Source organism: Pongo abelii, chromosome 5 (assembly GCF_028885655.2).
Source record: "Pongo abelii isolate AG06213 chromosome 5, NHGRI_mPonAbe1-v2.0_pri, whole genome shotgun sequence".
In the NCBI taxonomy this organism is placed as follows: Eukaryota; Metazoa; Chordata; class Mammalia; order Primates; family Hominidae; genus Pongo; species Pongo abelii.
Genome location: NC_071990.2, coordinates 42,336,238 through 42,352,721, shown reverse-complemented (window position 1 = coordinate 42,352,721; position 16,484 = coordinate 42,336,238).

Genomic DNA, 16,484 nt, shown 5'->3' with positions numbered 1-16,484 from the left:
TCGGGCACCCCACAGATCCCCCAGATTCAGGCTCCACAGGCTTCATGTTGAAAACTCCTTAAGTGACAGTGGTCAAGGTACCCACCAACACTTATTTAACCTTGACAGTTTGCAAAGTTCCTTCTCTCTCTCGTTTACCTGTGACAGTCCTCTAAAATGTGCCGGCTGTGTAATACTCCTAATTGCATTTTGTTGATGAGGAAATGAAGGCCCTGGGAAGAGACGTGAGTTGCTCAGAATGACCCCTCTGGCTGGAAACCCTGTTCTTTCTGCGTGAATCATCACAGCTGCCTCCCTTATAGCTGTAACCACTCTCCCCATCCACTTATCCTCTCCCAGTTGTACCCCCCAAACTTCACCTCTATTAGAGTGGTGGTGGAGGAGAGGCTAAGTAGGCTAAAGCTACCATGGTGCCAAAAAAGGTTAATGGGCATGGGTGGGGCAGATGTTCCTGGATCAGATTGACCACACCTTGGTTTCTGAAGCCTTTTCACTGTTCCCTGGGCCAGAACCCCACCCCACCTCTCTTGTGAAGCCCAGCCTGGCCGAAAGCAACAGCTAGGACAGGTCCCGGGAAAAGCTGAGCTGGAAGCCTGGGGCCTGGCGTCAGCAATATGTGAAGGGGCCTGTCCTGAAAAAGGTCAAGCTCAGCTTTTGTCACGGCCAGGCTTGTTCAAGGAGAGAGGCTTCCCCTCACTCCAGGTGAGCCCTTCTGTGCAAAGCTGTAGGACAGAGGTGACTCCGGAACCTGGAGGGATGAGGCAGAGGCCACCTCATTGCTGAGCTGTCAGGCAGGCCTGCCCCCACCTGCCTACCCCAGGCAGACTGTGGCCACTTCCATTTCAGCAGCTCAAAGGCCATGCTCATGCTCCATCATTAGTCAGCTGTATGGGAAGGGTGGACACTGGCACCCGTCAGAGAGCCTGGGCCTCCTCTCTCCGAAGCCCCAGGTATGGCCAGATTCTGAGCCCTGCTGTTGGGGCCTCTGGGATGCTTTTTGCCAGCGATGTGAGAAAAGGTGCTCTTCTGGGAGAGAGGAAGAGACCCAGGCAATTTATTATGAATGCTCCCCCTTGCATGGATAATCCTGTGCTCCTCTGCCCAATTCCCACACCTCTGGAAACTTCATTCACATTTGGCACAGATGAGCCACTCCTCCCTCCTTCCCCTTGAGAATCGTTCTCTGAGCCTGTGCAGAACAAGGTGCTCTGATCCTCTATCTTGCACACTGGCTCCTTTCCTCCCCCCAGCTGTCTCCCTGTCCACCTTGTCGTCGGCTCTCCAGTCCTCCTTCTCTAGTTTCTTCCTCAGAAGACAGTGTCGCCCCTCATGCTCACCTGTACCAGGGGTCCATATTTCTAACTTTGGAAGTGCCTCCTGGACATGTCCACGTGGTTGCCTGGCCATCCACTCAAATCCAGCCTCTCCAAAAAGAATGATTCTCCCCTACTTCCTTCTCACACAATTGTGTGGCCAGAGCAGCCAGAGCAATGGCTCCAAATACTCAAATACCCCCAAATACTCATCCCCGCCTCACTGCTTGGGCCCCCTTGGCTTCCCCTAGGCCAGCTCACACTCAAGGCCCAGCTTGGATCGGAGCTTCTACAGGAAAGCCTTCCCCAGCCCTGCTCTGGTTGGAGACCTCTTCCTCCTCCATACCTACCTCTCCCACTTCTGTGGCAGGCTCTTCTTTATCCTCAGGCTTCAGCTCAGACATCCCTCACCTGCTAGGCCACAGCAGGTCCTGCAAAGCTTCCCACAGTCCCTGCTGCTCTCCCTCCCCCCAACTAGTGTTACTTGGTCTACATCTCTCTCCCAGCAACTTATAAGCTCCACAATGTAAGGACACCTCACTCATCACAGTATCCCCAGCATCTAGTGCTGCTCCTGGCACTAGCAGTGCTCAGTATATTGAGTTTATTGATGAATACAAGTTAGTACTTAAATATCATCAAGCACTGTGTAAGTTCCTTGGCTGGGCGCGGTGGCTGACACCTGTAATCCCAGCACTTTGGGAAGGCCGAGAGGGATGGATCACGAGGTCAGGAGTTCAAGACCAGCCTGACCAACACGGTGAAACCCTGTCTCTACTAAAAATACAAAAAAATTAGCCGGGCATGGTGGTACATGCCTGTAATCCCAGCTACTCTACTTGGGAGGCTGAGGCAGGAGATTTGCTTGAACCTGGGAGGTGGAAGTTGCAGTGAGCCAAGATCACACCACTGCACTGCAGCCTGGGCGACAGAGTGAGACTCCATCTCAAAAAAAAAAAAAAAAATTGTTCCTCAAGGGCAAAGTCCATGTCTCTAGTGGACTCATGAATACCTAACCTTATTGTTTCTAAGGTGTGGAACTTAATCTAATGCTGAGGTTATCAGGCTGCGGGAAGGTTTAGTTTTAGGGATGAGTCTCTAAGGTCTCATCATAAAGGTGTCCAGATGCCTTGGAGTGGCTCCTGCCTGGTGGGCTGAGATACTGCATCTTCTAAGTAGAGACATGAGCTAGGATGTGATGGCACCAGATGAGGGAGTCCTGGTCCTCAAAGGATCTCAGGCAGCCCACTGCACCCCGCCAGTGAGCCAGCCACAGGGGCGGCCAGCTCCAACAATCCAAGTGACTTGCACTCTGTTGCTTTTTCCCTTTTGAGCTCTTTTGGTCTTCAGCAAACTTACTTGGTGCCACAGCCTATCTCAGCTGTGGACCAAGGGTAAAGTTTCCATTACATGTGGGCCAGAGAATTGAGAAGGAAAGCACCTCTGGGGGTCAGGGCAGCAAAAGCCAGCCAGGTCCGACCTGTTCACCAGCCCTCCCCACCTGCAGAGCCCACCTTCAAGAGGAAAGCCTTACAGTTCTAGGTTTGGTTTTTAATAAGGAGTGAGCTCCCTGCACGAGGTTCTCAGGGCCTAACAGGGGTCTAAGCACAGAGTGGGGACCCAGTAGACTTGCTGTTTTGAATCTCTTCCATCTCAGCATAGGATCATTAGCCCTAATGCTACTCTCAGAAGTGGGACACTTTCTTCTCATTTTCTTTTTATTTTTTTTCCTGAGGCAGGGTCTTGCTCTGTCGCCCAGGCTGGAGTGCAATAGTGCCATCATAGGTCACAGCCTCCGGAGCTCAAATGATCCACCTCAGCCTTCCAGGTAGCAGGTAGCTGGGACTACAGGCATTCACCACAAGGCCTGGCTAATTTTTTTTTTTTTTGAGATGGAGTCTTGCTTTGTCGCCCAGGCTGGAGTGCAGTGGTGTGATCTCGGCTCACTGCAACCTCCGCCCCCCATGTTCAAGCAATTCTCTGCCTCAGCCTCCTGAGTAGCTGGGATTACAGGCACCCACCACCACACCTGGCTAATTTTTGTATTTTTAGTAGAAACAGGGTTTCACCATCTTGGCCAGGCTGGTCTTGAACTCCTGACCTTGTGATCCACCCGTCTCGGCCTCCCAAAGTGCTGGGATTACAGGCGTGAGCTACCATGCTCTGCCTAATTTTTGTTTTGATTTTTTGTAGAGACACGGTCTCGTTATGTTGCCCAGGCTGGTCTTGAACTCTTGGGCTCAAGCAATCCTTCTGCCTCAGCCTCCCAAAGTGCTGGGATTACGGGCAAGAGCCACCGCACTTATACTCCCTTCTCATTCTTGAAAATGGAATGTCTTCAATCTTGTCTTCTGCAGACTGAGCCTTCTGACTCCTTTCAGCTTTCCTCACTGCAGAGGAGCATCTCCTGCCGCTTTTCATTGTTGCCTTAGTTTATTTTCTGAGCCATTCAAGAGGGTTTGGTAGGCTCCTGCTTTCTCTGTCTCTCTCTGGGCTACCCCATCTGTTATCTTCCTGCCTTTTGGTTCACAACTTTAGCATTTGTTCTAATAGCTAAGGGCAGCAAAGAATTCCACCAATGCAATTCAACACTGCGAGGGGGCGCCACTCAGTACAAGCCAAGGAACCTTGCAAGAGGCTCACAGTTGTGTGGAAGACAGACATACACACAAATAATTGGACATACACACAAATAATTGGAGCAGGAGAATGCAAAGCTCTCCCACCCAGGAGAGCCCGGTGGCCCAAGAGAGCATGGGACCACATGGGGCACTGTTGGGTTGTCCTTGTGGGTGTCCTCTCTTGCTGCCCTGTGACCCTTGTGGGAGCACGTGCATGAGCTGGGCAGAGGAATGAGGGATGCCCTTTGTGTACTTATTTTTCCTACCGAGTGACTTGTCTTTCGGTGACCTCTTTTGGCCATTTAAAGCTGCCCTTGACATTCACTTTAACTGGATTCTCCAGGGAGAGGAGGGCAGTGAGCAGAAGACACCTGTGTAATTTACCCTGGTGTCCAGCACCACCGTCTTAGCCTGGCATCCCCGTGTGTGCATGTGGAGTGGGCATTAGCCAACAGGTGGCACTTTGCTCACAAGTGCCTGAAGTTCATGTGGCTGGTGGGGTTCAGGTTCAGATTGAGATCCATCTGAGGTTGACATGGCTCCTCCTAGGATCCAGGCACAAAGCTAAGTGCTATCTGGCACCCCAGTCATTCTCAAAACTCAGAAGTGCATCAGAAGCACTTGTCAAAACACAGGTTTGTGAGACTTGTTCCAAAGCTCCTGATTCAGTGGGTTTGGGATGGGGCTGGAGAATTCACATGTCTTTCTTTTTTTGTTGTTTTTTTTAGATGGAGTCTCACTCTATCTCCCAGGCTGGAGTGCAGTCGTGTGATCTCGGCTCACTGCAACCTCTGTCTCCTGGGTTCAAGCAATTCTCCTGCCTTAGCCTCCCAAGTAGCTGGGATTACAGGTGCCCACCAACATGCCTGGCTAATTTTTGTATTTTTAATAGAAACGGGGTTTCATCATGTTGGCGAGGATGGTCTCGAACTCCTGACTCAGGTGATCCACCCGCCTCGGCCTCCCAAAGTGCTGGGGTTACAGCGTGAGCCACCACGCCTGGCTGGGAATTCACATTTCTAACAAGTTTCCAGGTGAGGCTGCAAGTCCTGATGGTACAGGGATGGCACTTTGAGAACCCCTGCTGTGCAGTGTCATGTGTCATCACCTCATCTCCCTTGGGGCAGATAGTGCCACTCCCAGCTTACCAAAGAAGAAACTACAGCCTCCACAGGCCAAGCGACCTTGCCAAGGCCACACAGCTGGAGGGTGCTAGGGAGCCACACTGCACCTGCTGCACTGCCTTTTGCCCCCAGGGCAATATGGCTGGGGTGGGTGTGACAGCATCTCTCCAAATTTTTGTTCCAGAGAGGGCAGTAAGTAGAGAAGGCAGGCTTGGGGTAAGCAGTACTGGGAGGTGGTTATAGAGTCACTGTGAGGCTGACAGTCATTCCTTGGGTGGCCATAATATTTTAAAGACACTTTCAGCAAGGCGCAGTGGTGCATGCCTGTAACCCTAGCTACTTGAGAGGCTTGCTTGAGCCCAGGAGTTTGAGACTGGCCTAGGCAACATAGTGAGACCTCATCTCAAAAAATATTTAAAAATAAAAATAAGATACTTTTGCTTCTATCTATCTATCTATCTATCTATCTATCTATCTACCTACCTATCTTAGAGACAGGGTCTTACTCTGTTGCCCAGGCTGGTGTGCAGTGGCATGACCATGGCTCACTGAACCCTTGAACTCCTGGACTCAAGTGATCCTCCCACCTCAGCCTCCTGGGTAGCTGGGACTACAGGTGCACACCACCATGCCTCACTAATTAAAAACATGCTTTTTTTAAAGATGGGGTGTAGGCTGGGCACGGTGCCTCACGCCTGTAATCCCAGCACTTTGAGAGGTTGAGGTGGGCAGATCACGAGGTCAAGAGATCGAGACCAGCCTGGCCAACATGGTGAAACCCCGTCTCTACTAAAAATACAAAAATTAGCTGGGCGTGGTCATGCGCACCTGTAGTCTCAGCTACTCGGGAGGCTGAGTCAGGAGAATCACTTGAACCAAGGAGGTGGAGGTTTCAGTAAGTCGAGATTGCGCCACTGCACTCCAGCCTGGCGACAGAGTGAGACTCCGTCTCAAAAAAAAAAAAAAACCACAACAACAACAAAAAAAGATGGGGTGTCGCTGTGTTGCCCAGGCTTGCTTCTGTTTCGATCAAGCCTCATGATACTGGTCAGCAAGCACTCACAATGGGTGCTACACCGTCTCCCTGACCCTCTCCCTTTCCAGGACTGAAGCTTTCACACCCCCAGCCAGCAGCTGGCAGTCCCTCCCCAGGAATTGTCCTTCCTGGAAGAGCCACCTCACCCAAGGTCACGTCCACACCCTAGAGGCAGCTCACATTCACTAAGTCCCTCCCCCCAATGCAGGACAACTCTGAAGGTCCTTGCAGACCAGGGCACCCCTCCATTGCAAGTGCAGGCCTCCCAGCTTTTCCCTGTGCCCACTTCTCCCTCTGCCACGCCGGTGTGCATCCTGAGGGCACTCCCAGCAAACTTGCTGCACACAAACCTCAGTCTCCTGGGGAGCCTGTCCTGCAACAGCTTATTAGGTACCAGGCACGATTCTAAGCACTTTACGCATGTTATTTCATATGATCCTCCCAACAACCCCAGGAGGCAGGCACTTTTGTTATCAAAGGCTATGTAACTTGTCCGAGGTCACAGAGCTAGCAAGCCAGAGAGCCAGGGTAGTTATGCAGGGAGTTGGGCTCCGGGGCTCTGAAATGTTACAACACTGTCTTTATTCCTATAGTCTAGCTTGAGGAAATTAGACAGAAGAAACAGTGAAGATGTATTCTGATTTGAGGGGGAAAGAAATCTCAGCCAGGCACGGTGGCTCATGCCTATAATCCCAGCACTTTGGGAAGTTGAGGCGGGTGGATCATTTGAAGTCAGGAGTAGAAACCAGCCCCATTTCTACTAAAAACACACACACACACAAAATTAACCGGGTGTGGTGGTGGATGCCTGTAATCCCAGCTACTCAGGAGGCTGAAGCAGGAGAATCGCTTGAACCCAGGACACAGAGGTTGCAGTAAGTCGAGATCGCGACACTGCACTCCAGCCTAGGGGACAGAACAAGATTCCGTCTCAAAAAAAAAAAAAAAAAATCTCTGCTGCCCCCAGTTTTCTACCAGTCTCGCTTTAGTTTCTGAATATGCAGCCCCCTGGTGTCTTAGTTGACTTTAATGGTTCTTATCCAGGGCCAATTTTGCTTCCCAGAGGATATTTGGTAATATCTGGAAGATCTGGAGACATTTTTCCATTGACATCCTAGTAAGGGCATTCAGCAGGTAGAGGCCAAGGGTGCTACTAAATGTCCTACAATGTACAGGGCAGCCTCCCACAACAAATCTAGCTAAATGTCAGTAGTACTGAGGTTCAGAAACCCTGTGCTCTAGCTGGAAGCCTGGTCTCCTGGCTGGTTTTACCCTGAAGGAGTCCCAGTGTGATGACTACTTGGGAGTGGACTTTGGTGAAGGTGGTGAGAGATGCTTGAGCATGGGAGTGGAGAGAAGGTTTGGAGGGCAAACCTCCAAGGATTTCATGATCCTTGAAGGACAAATATTATCCCAAGTTAGTTCAAGGGAAGATCACACAGAGCTTCTGGTTAATACCAGTGGCTGAGCTCTGAAGGCACCCCTTTTCCTCAACCAGGAAGCTCCTAGGGTAATGTAGTGGACCAGGCATTTCCTACCCTCCTCCCAACTGCCCTGTAAATGTGTACACTGATGGCCAGGCACGGTAGCTCACACCTGTAATCCCAGCACTATGGGAGTCTGAGGCAGGTGAATCACTTGAGGCCAGGAGTTGGAGACCGGCCTCACCAACATGGCAAAACCCTGTCTCTACTAAAAATACAAAAATTAGCCGGGTGTGGTTGTGCACGCCTGTAATCCCAGCTACTGGGGAGGCTGAAGCAGGAGAATCGTTTGAACTCGGGAGGTGGAGGTTACAGTGAGCCGAGATCACACCACTGCACTCCAGCCTGGGTGAGAGAGCGAGATACTGTCTCTAAAAAAAAAAAAGAAAAATATATTAAATATCTAGAATGGGCAGGGGGCTGTGGGAGATCCTTCTCCCTGAGCGCTTATCTTGGTGCTTCCAGCTCAGTCTGGCCAATTCCACCTCTATGAGATAAGGAGGGTTCAGAGAACCCAGTCGCTTTGCTGTTTTTCTGCCCGCAAGTTTCTCTAATAAATCTTATTCTATATCTACACAGCATGGCTAGAGGTGAGTGTTCTGAGCCCCTGCACGCCCAGGCCTTACCAAGGAAAACCACCTTAGTCAGTTCTCTACTCCCCTACCACATGGTACATTTGTCTAGGGCAGCTAAGAGGGGCAGGGAATAGTGGCCCACTGCGGAACAAAACAAAATAAAACAATATGACAAAAACAAAGAGAACACAACCACCAGATGGGATCAAGCTGTTCGGGAAGGCAGGGAACTGCAGCCCAACAATCCTTCCAAGTATTCTAGATGGGTTCTTTCCTTGGATCTATCGAGAGGTAAGCCTGGGATAACAGACATGACGTCCTCAACTCTCACCCACCCTGATGACTTCCAGCCCTCCCCCGAATGCCACTCATGGAGCCAGCTACCAACTCAGTGTTTCCACTTGGCTGCCTAATGGCATCTCGCACTTCACAGGTGCACAGCTGAGCGAGCACCTGAGTCCCGCCTGGCCTCCCACACCCAGAGCCTTCTCCACCTCAGGGCGTGGAGCCGCATTCTTCCCTAACCACTCTCCACACACCACTTCCAATCCCTTGGCAAATCTTGTCAGTTTAAGATACACCCACCATTTCTGATATTTTTCTTTTCTTTGTTTTGTTTTGTTTTGTTTTTTTGTTTTTTGTGTTTTTCTGAGACAGGGTCTCACTGGAGTTCCGTGATGCAATCATAGCTCACTGCAGCCTTGACCTCCTGGGCACAAGTGATCCTCCTCCCTCAGCCTCCCAAGTAGCTGGTACCAGAGGCACACACCACCATGCCTGGCTAATTTTTTTTATTGTTAATTTTTTGTAGAGACGGGGTCTCCCTATGTTGCCCGGGCTGGTCTTGAACTCCTGGGCTCAAGCGATCCTCCCACTTTGGTCTCCCAAACTGCTGGGATTACAGGCATGAACCACCACACCTGGCCCCTGATTATCTCTTACCTCCTCAACTGTCACACACTTAGTCCAAGCCACTATCATTTTTTTGCCTTCTGCCTGGTCTTCCTGCTGCCACATTTATGATGGAAGTCAATTCTTAACACAGCGTCCAGGAAGAGCTTGTTAAACCTAAGTCAGGTGATCTCACTCCTCTGTTTGGCCCACCCCTTCATGGTAAACACTGTTATCATTAGGATGCCCACAAGACCCCACATGCTCCAACCCCCTCTCACTCCTGCACCTTACCACTCCATGCTGGCCACACTGAACTCCTTAAATACGCTAAGCCCACTCTTGCCTCAGGGCCTTTGCACTGGCTATTCCTGTACCACCCAATGCTCTTTTCCATTGGTCTCAATTCAAATGTCACCCTCTTGGAGGGGAGAGGGCTTCCGTAATCACTCCATTAAAGGGCCATACCCCAGGCTGGGCACGGTGGCTCAGGCCTGTAATTCCAGCACTTTGGGAGGCTGAGGTGGGTGAATGGCTTGAGACCAGGAGTTTGAGACCAGCCTGGGCAACATGGTGAAACCTTGTTGCTACTAAAAATAAAAAAATTAGCAGGGCATGGTGGCGTGCGCCTATAGTCCCAGCTACTTGGGAGGCTGAGGTGGGAAGACTGATTGAGCCAGGGCAACTGAGTGAGCTGAGATCACGCCACTGCACTCCAGTCTGGGTGACACAGCGAGACCTTGTCTCTAATTAAATAAATAAATAAATGGCAATGCCCTTCCTCCTCCACACCCTCTATTCTCATTGCCCTGCTTAATTTTTCCCCTCAGCATTTATTGCCATGTTATGTATATTTATTTGTTTATTCCTGGCCCTCTTCGTCCTCACGCCCAAAATGACTTATCTAAAGTCCATTTTCCACTGGTTCTGCTTTTTAATTTCTTTCTTTTTTTTTTTTTTTTTCCCAGACAAAGTCTCACCCTGTTGCCCAAGCTGGAGTGCAGTGGTGCGATCTCGGCTCACTGCAACCTCCACCTCCCGGGTTTACGCGATTCTACTGCCTCAGCCTCCCGAGTAGCTGGGACTACAGGCACGCGCCACCATGCCTGGCTAATTTTTTTGTATTTTTAATAGAGACGGGGTATCACTATGTTGGCCATGCTGGTCTCAAACTCCTGACCTTGTGATCTGCCCGCCTCAGCCTCTCAAAGTGCTGGGATTACAGGCGTGAGCCACTGTGCCCGGCCTGCTTTTTAATTTCATAGATTGTTGTTATTTATTGTTTTTGTTATAAGCTGCTTCTAATCCATTATGGAATAAAAAGATACGTAACAAAGGAGCCAGATCGTTATCACCCGGCTTAAGGTAGAAGCATTAATTAGGCCAGGGCTTCTAATATTTTTCCTCTCAGATTGCCAAACAAACAAACAAAAAGGAGCAAATAGACATGTCCTACCACCCCCTCGAGCTTTAGGAGAGAAGCCTGAAGCTGCCACTAAAAAAGCGAAATGTCCTTGAGACTTTACTTTTCATGGGCATTCTACACTATATTTCCTAATAAATTTACATGTATTCAATTATAAAACTTCTCCTCAAAGTTTTCCAGTAAAAATAACCCCACCAATAATGTGCTCCACGTAAAATGCTACTGATGTGCAGTCCCGGGGCTCCCTGTCCACCCGCGCCTCAGGGACCTTCACCCACGGTTGGGAGTTGGCCAGGAGGGACTGGGAACATCCTTTCCTTTGGGCAAGTGAATTGGCTGGAGCTAGGTAGGGCCTCGCCAGAGTCTTGAATTCTAGTCCCAGCTCTGGCACCTATTACAGTAGCTCAGTGACCTTGGGCAGGTCCCTCCATTGTAGTTTGGCCTGAGTTTCCTAAAAGGTTTGGGGTTTTGTTTGTCGAGACAGAGTCTCACTGTCTCCCAGGCTGGAATGCAGTGGTGCCATCTCGGCTCACTGCAACTTCTGCCTCCTGGGTTCAGGCGATTCTCCTGCCTCAGCTTCCCGAGCAGATGGGATTACAGGCACCTGCCACCACCTCTGGCTAACTTTTGTGTTTTTAGTAGAGACGGGGTTTCACCATGTTGGGCACGCTGGTCTCAAACTCCTGACTTCAGGTGATCCGTGCACCTCGGCCTTCCAAAATGCTGGGATTACAGGCGTGAGCCACCGTGCCTGGCTGGGTTTGGGTTTTTAAGCTTAGTTCCCACCAGGCTGAATGTAACCATGGGCCTTACACTTCTGAACGTGATCAGATGGAAGAAGAAAGAAGATGGTCTCTGGGCGCAGTGGCTCATGTCTGTAATCCCAGTACTTTGGGAGGCTAAGGTGGGCAAATCACCTGAGATCGGGAGTTCGAGACCAGCCTGACAAACATGGAGAAACCCCGTCTCTACTAAAAATACAAAATTAGCTGTTCGTGGTGGCACATGCCTATAATCCCAGCTACTCGGGCAGCTGAGGCAGGAGAATAGCTTGAACCCGGTAGGCGGAGATTGCAGTGAGCTGAGATCGTGCCACTGCACTCCAGCCTGGGCAACAACAAGAGCAAAACTCCGTCTCAAAAAAAAAAAAAAAGAGAAAGAAAGAAGATGGTGGTGAGAGCGGGACTGGGGCTGGACAGCTGGCGATTGCATTGGGTGGCTGGCGGATGCCCTGGCAGGGCATGGGCTGAGGCAGGGAGGCCTCAGAGGGTTGGCGCTCCTGGGAGGACCCAGAGCTGGGGCCTGCTCAGGCTTGGATCTCTTCTGTGCCATAGAAAGCTCTGCAGTGAAGGGGGCTGCAGGGCCCAGGCTATTTCTGGGGCAGGGCTTTCCTGGAGGTGGGGAGGGTGCCCATCCAATCTTCCAAAAGAGGGCAGAGCTACCAACTCATCAGTGCCAACATCTGAATCACAGGCCAAGAACGCAGCCCTCGTAGGTCACCCTCTCTTCTCCCTGCCTGCTGAGGCACCTGTGAACCACAGTGCAACACTTCTCATTCCTGCGTGTCACTTGCACTCTCAGGAGGGTGTGCTTGGTCCATAGCCCAGCCCCTGCCCACCCATCAGGTGACCACATCTCTGGGGATGGAGGCAGCTTGCCTGGGAAGAATGTCAATTCTTCCACAGGATCACGCTTGTCATCTCTTCTTCTTCTTTTTTTTTTTTTTTTTGAGATAGAGTCTTGCTCTGTCACCAGATTGGAATGCAGTGGCGCGATCTTGGTTCACTGCAACTTCTGCCTCCTGAGTTTAAGCGATTCTCCTGCCTCAGCCTCCTGAGTAACTGGGACTACAGGCACAAGCCACCACACCCAGCTAATTTTCATATTTTTAGTAGAGACGGGGTTTCACCATGTTGGCCAGGATGATCTCTATCTCTTGACCTCGTGATTCACCTGCCTCCGCCTCCCAAAGTGCTGGGATTACAGGCTTGAGCCACTGCGCCTGGCCCACACTTGTCATCTCTAATACCACATCTCTCCATGACACCTTTGAGGCATTATGAGCCTGCTTGATCGATGAGGAAGGTGAGACTCAGGGCAATTTGGTCACTTGCAGCTAGCGGAGCTGTCAGGTAGGGGCTGGCCACAGACCTGCCAGGCATCTTTCCTCCCTGTCACCGTGCTCAGAGTTGAGGGGTGGGAAAGGGGGTAAGAATTTCAGGGGAGTGAAAAAGAAAACCAGGAAAACTTAAACAAGGATACGGAACATGCATTTCATAAGCCACCCCTTGTGTAATAACAAAAGAATAGACACCTGTGTGCTTATATATTCCTAGAATGGCTTTGAAGAAGCACATGAGACCAGTGATAGTAGCTGTTTCTGCAGTGGGGAATGGGGTGACTGAAGAAATGGAATGAGAAGGAAGAAGGCGTAGTTTTTAACTGTTTTATTCTTTTGTACCTTTTGAGTTTTGTGTTGTGTCCATTTATTATATGAGTTAATATAAAGTACTTAAATTAGTACATGGCACATAGTAAGTGCTATATAAATGTAAGCACTATGTAAATGCAAGCTATTATTATTTTAAAATCATGTAAAATTCTTTCAAGGAGAGATCGGGAGAGGGGAGTGGGTGAGGCACTGTGCAGGGCTTTGGGTTGGAGCTGGCTATATGGCCAGGCCCTGTGAGGAGAAGCAGGGTTCCTGGGCACCTCCAAGAGCTCAGGAGGGATGCAGGCCTCTTCCAGACAAGCTGAGGACACACTCTCTGACCAGACCCCAGAGTTCCAGAGCATTCTGTGAAGCCAGAGGAAGCCTTCAGGAGAGACCACGAGACATGGCGCACTGAGGCTCTCAAGGGAGGGCTCTGAGAGGAGGGAGAGTATTTCATAGGGCAGGGCAGAACTCGCCCTGCGCTCCTTGAGGACAGGGTCTACATCCTCTGGGTTGGCTGAATGACCTTCCCGATGGCTTCGCCTGGCCCGTACCTGGGCGATCTGACAAGCTTGTGGGGTAGCACCTGCACCAGCAAGGGCTGGAAGGAGCACAGAGCTTGGGTTTGCTTCCTTCTGTGTCTTTCTCGACCTTTGTGGCTGCTCTCCTGGTGACCGATCTCCCTGGGGAGCACTTGGTAGCTTAGGACAAAGTCTCACAATTCTCTAGAATGTATCCGGCCTGAGGAATGTAGGGTGAAAAAAACCGCTTTGCTCGTTCTATTTGGATTGTCAGGAGAGGGTGGTGGAAGAGGGGGCAGCTTCTGGCATTGGAGAGGGGGTGCCGCAAATCAGGGGAGTGGCTTGTGATGATTTAAACGGTTTGTTTCTCCCCAGGAGAACTCAGAGTTCCTGAAGGAGTTGCTCACCTCACACATGTGCACCCCTGGAGGACAATCCCTGAACTGAAAACATGTGGTGGCCACGGTGTTCCTGGCACAGGAGAGAAAGCCACACTCTGTTCAGAACTTCTTGGCTGTCTCCTCAGCCACACTTACCGATGAGGACACGTATTTCAAAATCACAATATGGAAAAGCTCACCTCAATCATAATAACAGAAATTCAAGCAAAGGCAATTCCAAAAAAGCATTTTTCACTTATCAGATTGGCAAAAGTGTAAAACACATGGCGTTGGCTAGGGTGTGGGGAAATGGGTTGTTTTTCCGGAGGAAGGTGACATTGGCATGGCCTCTATGGAGAGCATTTGGCAATAGCTGCTGTCCTAGTCTGCTCAGGCTGCTCCAACAAAGTACTAGAAACCAGGTGGCTTATGAACAACAGAAATGTATTTCTCACAGTGATGGATGCTAGGAAGCCCAAGATCAAGGCTGATTCGGCGTCTGGTGAGGGCCTGTTTTCTGGCTCACAGATGGTATCTTCTCACTGTGTCCTCACATGGTGGAAGGGGAGAGGCAGCTCTCTCTTTTCTTTTTGTGATGGAGTCTCACTCTGTCACCAGGCTGGAGGGCCATGGTGCAATCTTGGCTCACTGCAACCTCCGTCTCCCAGGTTCGAGCAATTCTCCTGCCTCAGCCTCCCGAGTAGCTGGGATTACAGGCATCCGCCACCATGCCCGGCTAATTTTTGTACTTTTAGTAGAGAAGGGGTTTCACCATGTTGGCCAGGCTGGTCTTGAACTCCTGACCTCAAGTGATCCACCCGCCTCAGCCTCCCAAAGTGCTGGGATTACAGGCGTGAGCCGCTGTGCCTGGCCTCTCTGGGGGCTTTTAAACTAATTAATTGATTTTTAATTTTTGTGGAGATAGGGGTCTTGCCATGTTGCCCAGGCTGGTCTCAAACTCCTAAGCTCAAGTGATCCTCCTGCCTCAGCCTCCCAAAGCACTGGGATTGCAGGCATGAGCCACCGCGCCTGGCCTAGAGGCACTAATCCCATTCACAAAGGCTCTACTCTCATGACTTAATTACCTCCTCAAAGGCCCCACCTCCTAACATTATCACCTTGGGGATTTTAACATAAATGTGGGGGGGGACACAAACATTCAGACCATAGCAGCTACTAACACAGGTTGTGAATTCTGCTTCTAGGAAGTTGTCCTGCAGATATCCCAACAAATAAGCATCATGTCAGCGCAGCATTGTTGGCTGGAAATAGTCTCAATTTCTCTAAATAGAAAACTGGTCATAAGTTAGGATAAGACATACAATGGAACACTCTACAGCCACAAAAACAAATGAGGAAGTTCTTTACGTATCAGGAGTGACCTCCGAGAGATAGTAAGTGGGGAAAGAAGCAAGTGCAGAAGAGCTTATGCAGTATGCTACCATTCGTGTAAAAAAAGGGAAAAATGTGTCCGTATTTGCTGGATATGCACAGACTACCTCTAGAGGATGCTTCAGAAACTGGTGTCACCGGTTGCATGTTTCAAGGGGACGTGGAATCTCAGAACAGCTTTTGCTGTTTATGGAAGTCTCCATCTCCTTTAGTCTGGAGAGAGGCAATACCCCCCAATTCATCCAAGAAAGGAGCTCACTCTGCTGCTCTCCAGATGCGATGGGTAGACACGTGGTTAGGAGAGAGCAGGGCACGGTCATGCCATGTAGTGGCTTGGTGACCTCACACAAGGTACTTAGCCTCTAAGCCTCTGTTTCCTCTTCCTTTAAACAGCAAAAGTAATACTACTGTTAATAAATGAGGCCAGGCACAGTAGCTCATGCCTGTAATCCCAGCACTTTGGGAGGCTGAGGCAGGTGGATCACCTGAGGTCAGGAGTTCGAGACCAGCCTGGCCAACATGGTGAAACCCCATCTCTACTAAAAATACAAAAATCAGCCAGGTGCAGTGGCATGTGCCTGTAATCCCAGCTATTCGGGAGGCTGAGGCAGGAGAATCACTTGAATCCAGGAGGCGGAGGTTGCAGTGAGCTGAGATCGCGCCACTGCCCTCCAGCCTGGTGACAGAGCGAGACTCCAGCCTGGGTGACAGGGTGAGATTTCGTCTCAAAAAAATAATAAAAATAAATAAATAAATAAATAAATAAATAAGCTGATACATGTGCAAGTGGGGATAATAATTTTCCCAACCTCATTAGGATATCATGAGGACGAACAATTTATGTGAAGTGCTTAGCACCGTGCCTGGCATACAGGAAGTGCTCAGCAAATGAATTTGTTCCAAATACACCGTGTTTTCTCCTCTGCACTTCTGACCCCTATGGAATCAAAATGGAAATTTCTCAGCGAGGCCAACAAGGCGCTTAGGGTCCATCTTTAACCTTCACTGCCACACTCAGCCCTTGCCACTCCCTTGTATCCTGTGTCCTCTGTTCACTCTGCCTAGAATGTCCTTCTTTCCTTTGCTTGTCTTGGTCAAAGTCCAGCTTAAATGTCACCAGCCCTGGGATGCTCTTCCTGAAGTCCCAGCCCAGAAAGAGTTTGTGTTCCCTCCTCTGTGATGGCAGAGTCCCTGGGTGCCCCTCTGTGGGGCATCATCACATAGAACGGTGACTATGTTCCCAGTTCCAGCTGATATACACACACTTGTTTGTTACAATAGAAGGAA